Below are 15,040 nucleotides of genomic sequence, written 5' to 3'. Positions count from 1 at the left end.
ATCATGGCGCAGCACAAAAGGATTTGGACATTATCATCGCAATTTCTTCCTGCCATTACCAAAGACTGGGACTTTAAAGCCTTAAATCTATTCTTTGAATAATTTGTAATTATTTATACTTGTTTAAGGAAATGTAATTTTCTTATTGCTTTTCCTTTTTTAATTTTATTTATTCATTTATTATTGTTTTTTGTTTATTATTGTATTTGATGTAATTTATGTTATTGCCCTTGTATGTTCTTTGTTCTAAAATTGAAATTAATATATATATATATATATAGTTTATTCTCAAGTCTGCAGAGATTTTGCGAGATTTCCCGTGTTCACAGTCGGGACTCTGGTTGAAAATCTGTTGGTGTGTGGTGTGCTGTCTTTGTCACATCGCAGCACACCACACGCTATAGGAGCAAAACTGTTAAATCTAGGATTTTTTTGTCTTCATGTTTGTGGTCTCTCATATTTTGAAGATCTGGGTGTGTACCCAACACTGACATGATTTGACCCAATTTGGGTATCAGTAATAAAACTAACCCAACAGTCCTGGGTTAGGAACAGTGTTTCCAAGTCAGCGGTTTTCCCTGGGAATTTTTACCGGGGAATCCCCCTCGAAAAGCATTGGGCTAGTTTTGAGTAGCAATTGGGTGGGTTTTATTGTGAAAACCTGGCAACCCTGGTTAGGAATGTGGAGGTTCAAACGTGAACGGTTCTGTGTGCGACGAAATACGTGTCAGCAGTGCTGAAGATGGAAACGTGTGGAAAAAATAAAAAAAATTATTGAAGCGCAGACGAGGGACAACTTTGAAACTGTATTTATTTAAAACTGGAGCAGTGAATGTACTGATCGGGAACTGGAAACAGCTTGAATGGCACTTGAGACGAGTCTATCCGTGTTTGCGGTGCTCATGACAGGAATATGTGTGTCAAAAATACAAGAAAACGAATCGAAGTGAAGAGGAGAGGTATTTTTGAAACTGACTGGAATGTGTTCTTTTAAAACTGGAGAGTTTTGTCCGAGTATTTTTTCACAACATTGAGCAGTAAAGCGGGAACTGAAATAGTCAAAATGGTGCTTGAGGATGTGGATCACAACAGTAAAATCAAAGACGGTAAAGTCAGTTCACTATAATACATAGTTTAATATAGACTTTCAGTGTTTATTACATTTACATTTATTAATTTAGCTGACGCTTTTATCCAAAGCGACTTACAATTGCTATACATGTCAGAGGTCGCACGCCTCTGGAGCAACTGGGGGTTAAGTGTCTTGCTCAGGGACACATTGGTGTCTCACAGTGGATTCGAACCCGGGTCTCTCACACCAAAGGCATGTGTCTTATCCACTGCGCCATCACCACTCCATGTGTGTTTTTTACTGTAACACAGTAAATTATTACTGTGTTTATTGACGTGATGGTTTGGCCATAATAGTTTAACTTCGTCAGTGGGTGAAAAACATCAACAAATTGAACAAAATCTTAATTTTGTTATTAAACAAACTTTTCAAAAGAATTTGGTTAAAAGATGGACTAATGAAACAGAGCGGCATTTACAAGCCTGTTTCTCTCTCACTGATTGGACTGTTTTTGAAGCTGCTGCCACTGATCTGAACGAGCTCACAGAGACTGTAACATCTTATTTCAGTTTCTGTGAGGATATGTGCATTCCTACCAAGATTCATCTAACTTACAACAACGACAAACCATGGTTCACTGCAAAACTCAGACAGCTCCGTCAGTTCAAAGAAGATGCTTACCAAGAGGGGGATAAAGTCTTGTATAAACAGGCCAAATACACACTGGAAAAGGAGATCAGAGTGGCAAAGAGGAATTATTCTGGCAAGCTAAGGAACAAATTATCTTCCAGTGATTCTGCTTCATTGTGGAAAGGTATGACAGATATCACCAGTTACAAGACACCATCCCCCCAGCATTTTGTAGAATCAACAACTGGCAGACGACCTGAATGAGTTCTACTGCAGGTTTGAAAAAACACCCCACACCCGCCCTGAACACCTCTCCACACAATCATTCACACCTCCAGCAACCCCCCTCTCCCCCACATACAATTCAGATCAGTGATGAGGACGTGCGCCAGGTCTTCAGAAAGAACAAAATAAGGAAAGCACCAGGCCCAGACGGTGTGTCATCAGCCTGCCTAAAAACCTGTGCTGATCAGCTGGCCCCCATCTTCACACAGATCTTCAACAGATCAACGGAGCTGTGCGAAGTCCCCTCATGCTTCAAACGCTCCACCATCATCTCCGTCCCAAAGAAACCCAAAATTACTGGACTTAATGATTACAGACCTGTGGCTCTAACGTCTGTGTCTATGAAATCATTTGAAAGCCTCCAATGGACCCTTACTGGACCCCCTGCAGTTTGCCTACAGAGCAAACAGGTCTGTGGATGATTTGGGGACTGGACTTCATCCTGCAGCATCTGGACAGACCAGGGACTTATGTAAGGACCCTGTTTGTAGACTTCAGCTCCGCTTTTAACACCATCATCCTGGACACCCTTCAGAATAAACTGACACAGCTCTCCGTCCCCTCCTCCGTCTATCAGTGGATCACCAGCTTCCTGACAGACAGGCAGCAGCTAGTGAGGCTGGGAAAATTCTCATCCAGCACCCGCACCATCAGAACTGGAGCTCCTCAGGGCTACGTTCTCTCCCCACTGCTCTTCTCCCTCTACACCAACGACTGCACATCTAAAGACCCCTCTGTCAAGCTCCTTAAGTTTGCAGACGACACCACACTGTTCGGCCTCATCCAGGACGGTGACGAGTCTGCTTACAGACAGGAGGTTAAGGAGCTGGCTGTCTGGTGCAGTCTTAACAACCTGGAGCTTAACATGCTCAAAACTGTGGAGATGATAGTGGACTTCAGGAGAAACCCCCCTGCTCTCCCCCACTCACCATCATGAACAGCACTGTGACTGCAGTGGAGTCATTCAGATTGCTGGGCACCACAATTTCTCAGGACCTAAAGTGGGACAATCACATTGAGTCCATTGTGAAAAAGGCCCAGCAGAAGTTGTACTTTCTTTACCAGCTGAGGAAGTTCAACCTGCCACAGGACTTGCTGAAACAGTTCTACTCCGCCATCATTGAATCCGTCCTCTGCACTTCAATAACTGTCTGGTTCAGCTCAGCTACCAAATCTGACCTCAGAAGACTACGGAGGGTAGTCCGGACTGCTGAGCGAATCATTGGTACAACCCTCCCCACTCTCCAAGAACTGTTCTTATTCAGAGTGAGCAAAAGGGCTGGCAAAATCACTTTGGACCCCTCAAATCCAGCACACTCCCTCTTTGAACTGTTACCGTCTGGTTGACAATACAGAGCTCTGAGAACCAGAACGACCAGACACAGAAACAGTTTCTTCCCTCAAGCAATCCATCTCATGAAAACTTAACATTAAACGTGGAACACACAATTCTATTATACATTATTTATTCACCACACATACTTATTTTTTTCATTTCAAATTTGCACATACCAGACCTGTACACACATAATTGTCTATATTATTTATATATATATATATATATATATATATATATATTAAATATAGTTATTTATATGCTATTTTGTACATTGCCTATTTGTATATTTGTATATTATTCTTTTATTATCTGTGTCCTGTCCTGTTGCTGACTTTCTGTTGCACTGTGGAGCTTCTGTCACTATAACAAATTCCTCGTATGTGTAAACATACCTGACCAATAAAGCTCATTCTGATTCTGATTTTTTCTAAATCACTCCTAGAAAGAAGATTATTGTTTAGACCATACCACGTAATATCAGAATAGGTACCCCTTAGTTTCAAAATACTTACAGTATAAATGATTTGTAATTTTACAGGTTGTTACCCCTTTATTCCCCAAACGTTGCATATTATTCCCCTATACGTACACAATAATTACAAAAACGTTACGCTGCAACTTCAGTTTACTTACGCAGTTCTTTGCAGGTTGCATATCTGGTTGTTACCTCCTTATTTCCCAAACGTAACATATTGTTCCCTTATACCTACACGTACTGTATGTTCTTTATAGGTACACTATAATTACAGAAACGTACACAGTAAATTCAGTATACTTGCGTAGTTCTTTGCGGGTTGTATCTAAAGTGTTACCAATAACTTTTGCTATCTCAGTTCTCAGAGATGCTGCTGTATTTAACATGGCACCTGATGACTAATTTACAATTTTTTTCCCCCTGTCATTTTGCTTTATATGATGTTTGAGTCATCGTGGGTTCCTCCTTATGTCATACTCTGGGGTTCCCTGGCGTTTATGCACATGCACACTCACAAACAAACTTGTGCTTATTGAGGACATACTGTAACGGGGCGAACGAGACGTGAGACGTGCGGATCCATGTGCAAGCTTTTATTAATAAACAGTAAAATATCAGGCAGGATTATCAAACAACAGCGAACAGGTATGGCACGGGCAAGACACAAGAGTATTCCTAGAACAAGCATGGGTCTTTGATCAGCGAACAATATCCAACAGGGTGAGGCAGAGAGATAATCCAGGTAAACGAGCAGTGGTCCAAAAGAGGTGCAAACAGAGTCCAAACGGCAAGGCAAGGGGTTAATCCAGGAAACACGGGCAAGGATCGAAACACTAGAAAACACACAAGGCAAGGCAAGACTAAGACAATAAAGAGGGTTCCGTATCGCAGCTAAAACTAGGAGAGTTATAAATGCAGAACAATACTGGAACTAAACAGAAAAACACAGAATGGTTCGGTAAGGCAGCTAACACTAGGGGAGTGCTATATGCAGAACAATACTCGGCAGTCAGGGAGAGAAAGTCCAAGGCATATAAAGAGTGTGAGTTGGTGTGTGATCATTTTCAGGTGTGAGCGTGATTAGTGGAATCAGCTGTGTGTGTCGCCAGTGCAATGGATGATGGGAAATGCAGTCCAGTGTGATGTGTGGTGTGAGAGTCAATATGATGGTGAGGCGACCTCTTTTGGCAGTTGGACGGAAGGCCACGAACCGGATTCATAACACATGCTATAAAATATAGATTAAAATATATATTTAAATAGAATGCAAGAAATAGATTGTGCTGCATGATAGCTTGCTTATTGTGTCCAAGAACGTAATTTATTTACATCAATATGTCTTAATAATAAGGAACTATATTTCTACCACAGGCCGAGTGTCAGGGTTCTGTCGTGTCTGTCATGTGTTCCCGCCTCTTGTGTCCATATTTGGTTTGTTTCCTGTCCTTGTTATATGTAATCAGTTAATTCTTGTCCAGCCGTGTTCGTCTCATTATCTATGATTTACCTGTTTATTTATAGTCCTGTCTGTTCAGTTTGAATTGGTCTGGTCTACTCGTTACTCCCCAGTGTTGGATGTCTTTGTCTTGCCCTGCCTTGATGTCTCCAGTAAAGGACTATTATTTGAAGTTATATCCTCGTCTGCGTGTTCCTGTGTCTGTCCGTCGTGTGGCAAGGAAGTCGCCACTCGGCATCCCGCCTTAGCCCACTGCAAGTTAGCGTGGGAGTTCGGCGGGATCACCGCGAGTGCCGTGAGTCTGCTGGCTTTTTTTTGAGGGGGGGGATACGGCTGTAGGGGCCGGGCCGAGAGGTCCGAGAGGTCCGAGGCCAAGGCCCCGAAGACCATCTGCCATGGCCTCCTGAGCTCCCAGCTCCTGCGTCTGTTCCACTCTGGAGGTCCCCGTCCTGTGTTCCTGTCCTTGTCTGTCCCGAGGGGCCTCCAGAGCGCCCTCCCCCCCTCCCCGATGGAACTGTTAAGGCTCGGGACGAGCCTTTCGGGAGGGGGGAGTAATGTCAGGGTTCTGTCGTGTCTGTCATGTGTTCCCGCCTCTTGTGTCCATATTTGGTTTGTTTCCTGTCCTTGTTATATGTAATCAGTTAATTCTTGTCCAGCCGTGTTCGTCTCATTATCTATGATTTACCTGTTTATTTATAGTCCTGTCTGTTCAGTTTGACTTGGTCTGGTCTACTCGTTACTCCCCGGTGTTGGATGTCTTAGTCCTTTACTGGAGACATCAAGGCAGGGCAAGACAATTATTTGAAGTTATATCCTCGTCTGCGTGTTCCTGTGTCCTCTCTCACGTGTGCACTGTGACACAGAGAGCTGTAGTTCCAACCACATAAGTTTGCGATGCTGTTAGCAAATGTCCGTTTGAACTGTGGTTTTGGGAAACACTGAATCGTTGATCTTTGTTAGTAACGATGGAACATGTGAACATAGTTGGCTAACAATGCTTTTGGGAAACACATCCCTGATTGGTTTTCAGTATGTTGATATGTGGTTTACTCTTTAATGTGGTTACCAAGGTTCTCTCGATTTTATGTGATTTGTTTTTTTTGTGTGTTCTTATTGTTATGTGGTTTCTTGGGTGTTTTTGGTTGTTTCTAAGGAGTTCTGAATGTTTTTTAGCAAGTTGCTGCCCATACAGCAAAAATGTTTTTGTATGTATTAAATATATAATGAAATATATTTCAAAATACATTAAAATTGGCCATTTTTTTAAACAAATATTTAAAATTTAAACAATATATATATTTTTTGTTAATTAATATATTATATTACATAATACAGTTTTTAATATATATTATTAAGATGTACTGTTAGCGACACATATTGCGTGATTGGTAGGGCTTTGCATTTTTTAAAGCACATTTATATGCTGTTTTTAGGGTCTTTTAATAAAAAAAATTCAAATGTATGATCGTCTTGTCCCATTTTTTAATCATTATCCAAGCAAAAGTAATATGAACACTTTTTAAAGTGGTCTCATCAGGGAACTGATTTGATCCTTCACTACTTCATGGTCAATAAACAGGAGTAATCTCATGGTCTGGATACTTGTACCTAAAGTCATGTTGTTTTGGTTCTTCAGCTGGTGTGTTCAAACACTTGTTGGCTTCCCCACTGTGAAAGATAACAGTGGGTTTATACATAATAAAAAGAGTATTGAAAAGCATGCATGCTCATCTTTGAAACCACAAAAGTTTCAGAATAAAGTAAAGGTCAAGCATCTTGAACAGATTTGTGTGCAAGATAAAGGTGCCATCTTGTCCTTTGAACCAGCATTGATTCTTGTGTTTGATGTATAAGGGATTTGAAAGGCTGTGCCCTTAATCCTTAGAAAGTTCTACTGGAAGTAATGGGAAGTAATTTCATGGGAAACAAGCAATAAGACAAAGGTTACTACTTGAGTACTACATCCATTAGCTTCCCTTTAGATGTACTCGTTTGTATTTCCACATTAAGTGAGTTTTACCCATAGTTCTTTTGACAAATATGTTAATCTCAAACCTGGCCACACTTGATTTGCAAGACTCGTATGGAGCTCAAGTGTTTTTGAAGGGATGCACATTTTAATTTTCCCATTCAACAATACCACATGTAAATGTATTGTGTTTTTAGTCCTTACATATTGAAATGACTGACTGGTTGATTATTATTTCTGGTCTCTTAATGATACTGCTACCTCCATTGAGTAATAATCTCAAGCATCATTACTCCACAAAACAAGCAGAGCAGGTATGAGGATGAAATGAGCCAAATTATGTAACTGCACCAATAACTGTATATAGTTAAAATACATGATATACATGGTTGTAAAACACTGCATTCGTGATAATTAGCCCCAAAAGGGGGACAGCACTTGATTAGTGGCGCCTAGGTCTATTGAATTTGAGACCCCAACATAGTTCAGCCAAACCCATCTGCCACAGAACAGATCATAGTCTAAGGGGGTGTTTACATAACACTGTTTTCAGCTAAATAAATTGATGCGTTTTGGGCGTTCATTTACATTTACAACAGCGTTTTGGGGGCCTGAAAACCCAAACTTTGGAAAGCGGGATTTAAACATTCAAGTTTTTGAAAACAATACTATCATCATCTCCATGTAAACTACAAAAAATTGTAAATTATGTGTAGTTATGTGTATGCATATTATGTTTGTGTAATGTTTCTTTACAAAGTGACATTGCTAACTACTGGCATGGGGATCAGTGTGAATGGGGATCATTTTTGTCTGTTTGTGAAAAAAGCAAAGGAAAACTTTTCAGTCATTTACACTTTGTTAAACATACCCACAAGAGATTGAGGCAAAGAAAACTGACAGAATATTAAAAATATATATATATTATTTTTAGGGCTGTCAGCCCTAGTTTTTAACAGCAAGTAAAAACTCATTTGCATGCAGTTTTGTGTAGAAAAAAAAAAGTTACATTTTTTTTCATGTTTCCTTGATTATATTTTAAGAATTTGCTTTGGCTTCACAACATGAAGGTAAGTAACTCCAACACTAAGAATAAAATGTACAAAAGCTGGGGCAGTACATTTGTAAAATGTACACCTTTGTGGCTAAAGGGCATATACTGGTACCTTAAAAGTACATATTGGTCTCTATCATGTACATAAAAAAGGACCTCCGACATTGATAGAAAAACGCAAAATGCCACCACCAGCTCGGCTCGCAATCAAGAAGCTGGTTAAATTATGCACAGTCACAATCTGTACCTGAAACCAAACATCTCAATTGATTAGGCACTCCAGTGGCCTTGGCATGCTGTGCCTGAAGACTTAATGCCATCCGTCTTATGAATAGAACATGTTTTTCTCTCACACGATAGGTAACAAATATTAATTTGCAAAGACTTTTGTTTTAACGTCAGATGCCGGACCTATTTTGTTAGAGTAAGCTGCTTTAGAGCGATGTCTCAATGGTGGGTGTCCCCTGAGGTAATTTGTATGTACTGTAGTCAACCGTTTTGTGTAACATCAAATTGAAAACATTTTTCTCTTCTGATCTCTTCTGCAATGACACATTTAGCAAAATAAAAAAACAGACTCATAGTAATATTGCCATTGACAAGATAATTGAGAGTTAATATTTTTAACAAGTGAATTATTAATATGATTAATTATGGAATTACAGTGCTGTTATAATGTGAAGTATGCAATTTTAGAGCTTAAAATATTGGTTTTGTCTCAGTACTCTTCTTACAGTAGGCTGAGTTATGATGGATGAAACCGTACTGGTTAATTATGCCTTCATAAATATCAGACTTTCTAAAATGACTAGCCAAAGTACAGTGAGTTTAATCTGCAATTGGAGTCTTGTGGCTTCCAATAATGATGTCTTTAATGGCTACTGAAATATTAATCTTTCACGTTGATATGTAACTCTTGGCTTTGGCTCTCAGGGGAGACACACATTCAGTGTGTGCATTTTCATCGTGAGACCACGGGATAATCGTAGTATCACGATGAAAATGCAATCCCAAGTGTCCTACCCCAAAGTCTAAATGGATTTAGGAAAAACAGCATTTAAATGATAATTTTGCTAAAGTTTTTGCTTGGACATGTTAAACATATCTAATCAATCTGGGTAATTAATTTTAATTTAGCAACTTATAAAACTTTTAAATATGTTTTTAATTTGCATATTAAAACTAGTGTAAAAAATGGCAAATTTAAATGATATAATTTAATTTTCATTTTCATTTTGCACTAAATGTTGCACATATGAATGGGAAAATGTAAATTCAATTACAGAAATACATTGCCATTTTACATTTTGCATTTCCATTTTGCATATTACATTTAAAATTGAATTTAGCTACACATATGCTTCCATACAAAACACCATATAGATGGACTCGTAAGGCTGCTGAAATATATATTAAAGTATTGAAGTCAAATGAAATAGTCAATTCCACTGTTAAACACTGTTTAACAATTCAACATATGATAATAATTGGAAAGGAATAAATTTAGCAATTAAACATATTAATTTCCTGATGTCTGGAACACAGGACTCATCTTTCCTATCTTTAAAAGTGGAGACAAAACAGATCCTAATAACTACAGAGGCATATGTGTAACAAGTATTGGCAAAAGTATTTTGCTCTATAAGCAACTCTCGGATTTCATCTTTCTTAAAGCAGCACAATGTCATCAGCAAATCTCAAATTGGCATAGGCGGTAAAATATATGCAACCTGGTCTCATAAAAATACGTACCTCTGTGCGACACCGTTTTACGTACCTTACTGCACGTTTCGCCGCAGTTTCAAAGACAAATGTCCACTGAGTGGCGCTAAAACACAGGTTAAATACGTGAACCCTGGCACATTTTTATTATGTTGATATAGGTACGTATTGCTGTGTTTTTATTATGTTGCTACATGTACGTACTGTGGCGGTTCAGAATTCAAATATCCAGGCTCTGTCCCTAAAAGTTAATGCTCTATCGTGCTGGAAATATGCCCTACACCAAACCCAACCCTAAACCTACCCGATAGTGTTAACAAATGCAAAACTGGTATAAAAACATATTTGTTGATGCAACAGTGCCATTTCAACTTCCTTTTATGCAGATTTGAACCGTTTTGTCAAACCGTAGTTACACGGGAGTCGAACTGGAGCTCCTCACCTTCTAAGTACGGCGCCATACTCCGTGAGCTACCGAACAAACTTTCCATCTATGAAAACCCATAGATACAAGGCTGGATATGTGCAATGCTAAAGTTCAAAAGCATCAGTTTTCAAATCCCAGCATATTAATATTGTTTTGAAGTCGTAACATGATATTCTTAAAGTAATTGTGCGAAAAATACGCTTTATTAATCAAAACTAGTAAAAGGTGTCAGTGTTTTACTGCCTCTAGTGTTTGCCTCCAAAAATGTTGTTATTGGTACATATTTCGTGTCTTGCTAAAAAGTGTACCCAGGTACGTAAATGCCATGAGACTAGGTTGAATATGTGACTTAATTAAAAACGTATAACCAAAAAGACAGACAGTTTTTCTCAACAGCGAGGAGTGAGACAAGGCTGCTGCCTCAGCCCGACTTTATTTAACATATATATATATATATATATATATATATATATATCAATGAATTGGCAGATCTACTGGACCAATCAGACAGTCCAGGATTACAATCTTTTGACACAGAAGTCAAATATTTACTGTATGCAGACGACTTGCTAATTCTATCTAAAACACCAGGGCCCGTATTCATGAAGAATTTTAATGCAAAAAGTAGCTCCTAGTGACAAAATTCTAAGAAAATTCTTAGAAATGTGGGCGTTTACTCTTAAAATTAAAGAAAAAATCCTAGTAAAGAAAAAAGTAATTCAGAAAGCATCTTAACCCTTAAAAGAGGTCTTAAGGTCAAACTTGTTAGGAGTATGGACAAGGACTTTTAAAGGGCGTAAGAGTTTCTTTAACAGCGGAGAAAATGGATGAAAATAAAGAGGGAGAAGAAATGTGTTGCACACAATGCATGACAGTGAGTTAATAAGACACTACACATTAGTTCGTGCAGGGATCATGTTTGTGACTGATCTTATTAAAGACATGCTAACATCACATCTCAGACACCGCGCAGAATTGCCATAGCGCCAGAGATCACTACATTAAAATATCTGGCAACTGGAAAAATGCAACTATGCAGCAGTGATGATTTGGGTCTGTTACAGCACGTATTAGGCTTATATGTCTCTGTTCATTTCCTATAAAACACAGTAAATATGCAGGGCCGGCGCCAAGGCCCCCAAACGAGTTACTGTGCCCTCCCCCACTTTCCATCCTCTCCCCTCCTTGCTGAACGCGATCGATTTTGAAAGCGTAAGTACCGATAAAACAGCGCACATAATGCGATTGCACGCTTTAGCGAGCGTCAGCAACTGCACGAGATCACAGATTGCACTCTTTTATTTCCTTCTTGACAACCAACCAATCACAGTCTTCAAAAGATTGTGTCATACATAGCAACGGGGTCAACCCCGCCTCCTCACTAAGATGAAAGTTTTTGTTTTTTTCCTTAATCAGAGTTGCTCTCAGATCGGTCCCGAATCGCTCTTAAGCTAAGACTCCTACGTAAAAGTTTTTAAGCTAAATTAAGAGTTTTCTGAGAGGATTCTTAGAATCTTTATGAATACGGGCCCTGGTTGTTTAGACTACACCAGACAGCCAGCTTTTTAACCTCCTGTCTGTAGGCAGACTCGTCACCGTCCTGGATGAGGCCAATGAGTGTGGTGTCATCTGCAAACTTCAGGAGCTTGACAGTGGGGAGAGAACACAGCCCTGAGGGGCACAAGTGTTGGTGGAGCAGCTGTTTGACATGAATTTCTCCAGTCTCACTAGTTGCTGCCTATCTGTCAGAAAGCTGGTGATCCACTGACAGATAGAGCTTGGGACAGAGAGCTGGGTTAGTTTTGGTCTGGAGGAGTGTAGGGGTGATGGTGTTGAAGGCCGAACTAAAGTTCACAAAATGTATCGTCACATAAGTCCCTGATTTGTCCAGGTGTTGCAGGATGTAATGCAGTCCTATGTTGACTGCATCATCCACGGACCTGTTTGCTCGGTGAGCAAACTTCTGGGGGTCCAGTGATGTCCTTCAGATAAGCCAGAACCAGTTTTTCAAATGCCTTCATGTGACGACAGACGTTAGAGCCACAGGTCTGTAGTCATTAAGTCCTGTTAACTTGGGTTTCTTTGGGACAGGGATGATGGTGGAGCGTTTGAAGGAGAAAGGGACTTCACATAGCTCCAGTGACCTGTTGAATATCTGTGTGAAGATGGGGGCCAGCTGGTCAGCACAGGTTTTCAAGCAAGCTGGTGTCACACCGTCTGGGCCTGGTGCCTTCCTTCTCTTGTTCCTCCTGAAGACCTGGTGCACATCTTCTTCACTGATCTGAAGTACAGGAGTGGGGGAGAGGAGGGTTGCAGGAGGCATGTAGACAGACAGAGAGACAGACAGACAGGCAGATAGACAGACAGACAGAACGTTAAATACTGTAGATGATAGAAAGACAGACAAACATACATAGATATGAAAATATTATATCTATTTAGCTTTAGCTATCTGTGTCATGTTAAAATGAGAAAACAATACAATATGTAACAAGTAAAATAATATGCAAATAACTATTCTGCATATTGTTCCCCCACTCCTCTGCTGACATTTAAGAACCATCTTGTTTTATGTATTGTTTGTTTAAATGTTGTGGGTGTTAGTGATATGTAGATATTCTGATCACAGATGCTCTTTACTCAGTTACCCACTTCAGTGCTTTCTCTACCTAATGTGACACTCCAAAGCTTGAATGTCATTTATCACTGCCAGCCTTTTAACGAGATGTTCAGAGGATGATTGCATCAAAGGTTCATTGACCTTTATATATTACAATGGTACAGTCAGCCGTGGTTTGTTTATTATTATTATTATTATTATTTTTTTTATTATATCAGTCTGAATTATTTGTAGATCGCTTAATATTGCCTAGTGTCAGAATACAAGTGTATTATATTCCCTCCAAATCATCACTATTCCTCAGCCACTTCTGTAATCAATGAAATTTTATCATAACATGGCATCTCATGAGCTGCACTTCCTCAAAGTACATCTCGTATCCTCTTCTTCCTTTCAGTTTGGGTGGTCTAATCTGTGACAGCCAGAGCAAACTAAAGTCAGCCGATCAAAATTTCCCAGCAATATTTTATCCCCCTTCCCTCCCAGATTTAAACACATGGGGTCATTTTTCATGAATGTCTACTACACAATCTTTATTTCTCTCCTTGCTGCTCTTGTTTACCCTCTTGGCTGTATCCAGGGCTTTCCATACATCTCTCTAACAGATAATACCTGCCAAAATCCAATTTACTGGTTTTCTCCCTCAATGTCAAAGCTTGTAGGCAGATGGCTTTGGTCTTAAGATAATAATGATCACATCTCTCTTGCTGCCAGGCCAGATTATGATGTTTGGGAGACTCGGCAGGAGACTGGTCGAAAGCAAAAACTGTTTACTGACAGCTCTTGATGCTTCTCCAGAGGAAAGATCTCAATTCATGTTGAGGGCACTTTAATGGTTAAATAAAGTAATATGGATTCATCTTATATGTAGTATATGCCCTCATCCCATTCCAGCAGGCTTTTCAGAGTCTTGCTTGATTAAAAACATTGAGGCAGTAATAATTTGTCAGAGTTCGTCATATGCGTGGGTTCTGTTTGCCGTGAACATGTTGCTAGAGATCAGAGGAACTCAATGAAAGGTTGTGCCTCTCTCCCCACTTGCCCCTGCTGTTTTTCAGACCATGCCCTCAATAATTAAATAGCGCTCTATTTGTGGTGCAAAAGCAACCAGTCAGTCAAAGAGAAAAGCGTTGCAAATGACTTTAAGCGCAAACCACCTCTTTATCAGCAGAGTGTTTATTAATTACAGTCAACGTGATTATATAATGTGACACTCTGTAAGTGCTACAGGATATTTAATTAAAAAGTAGGTTAGGTTTTTTTTTATTCCTCAGGAATTGATTGGATTATAAAAAGTGAACAGTTTTTTTAGTTTGCTATTGGGATGAAGGACGGACAGATGGAAGGACAGAAGGATAGAACGATTGTGTTTTCTCATGGTTGGAGCTGAACTTTGCAGGAAAGTAGAGCTCCAGGAACAGGATTGTAGATGCTGTAGATGATGGATAGATAGATAGATAGATAGATAGATAGATAGATAGATAGATAGACGGACAGATAGATAGATAATGTAAATTATAGACATAGATTGATAGAAATATACATACTATAGATAGATAGATAGATAGATAACCACTGTTAAAACAACAACAACAAAAAACAATCAAATGTCACATGACTGGCAGTAACAAAACATTAAACACTTACAGATCTCTTTCTCACTTATTACAATCCAGTCTGACTTTATTTCATACTAAACTTCTTAGTGATAATTAACTGAGGTTTAGATGTTGATGTTTTATTGAAAATAATCAAGAAGTCACCATTGTGGAGATACGTGTTTACTTTAACTGGGCTCTTGATCCTTGAATATTTCACATTAGTTTTTCTCTGACTACTGTAACTGTGTGTTTCTCAAGCACATTTGTTATAGCAACAGTTGTGAGAGAAACTGTGATCAGATGATCTTGATTATTTATTGATGATGATGATGACTTAGTTATCATGTAGTGATCAGGTTCACAGATCAGATCAGTAGTTTGATGTCTGAG

The sequence above is a fragment of the Barbus barbus genome (genome assembly GCF_936440315.1).
Source record: "Barbus barbus genome assembly, chromosome: 49".
Classification (NCBI taxonomy): domain Eukaryota; kingdom Metazoa; phylum Chordata; class Actinopteri; order Cypriniformes; family Cyprinidae; genus Barbus; species Barbus barbus.
This window is presented reverse-complemented; position numbering follows the sequence as displayed.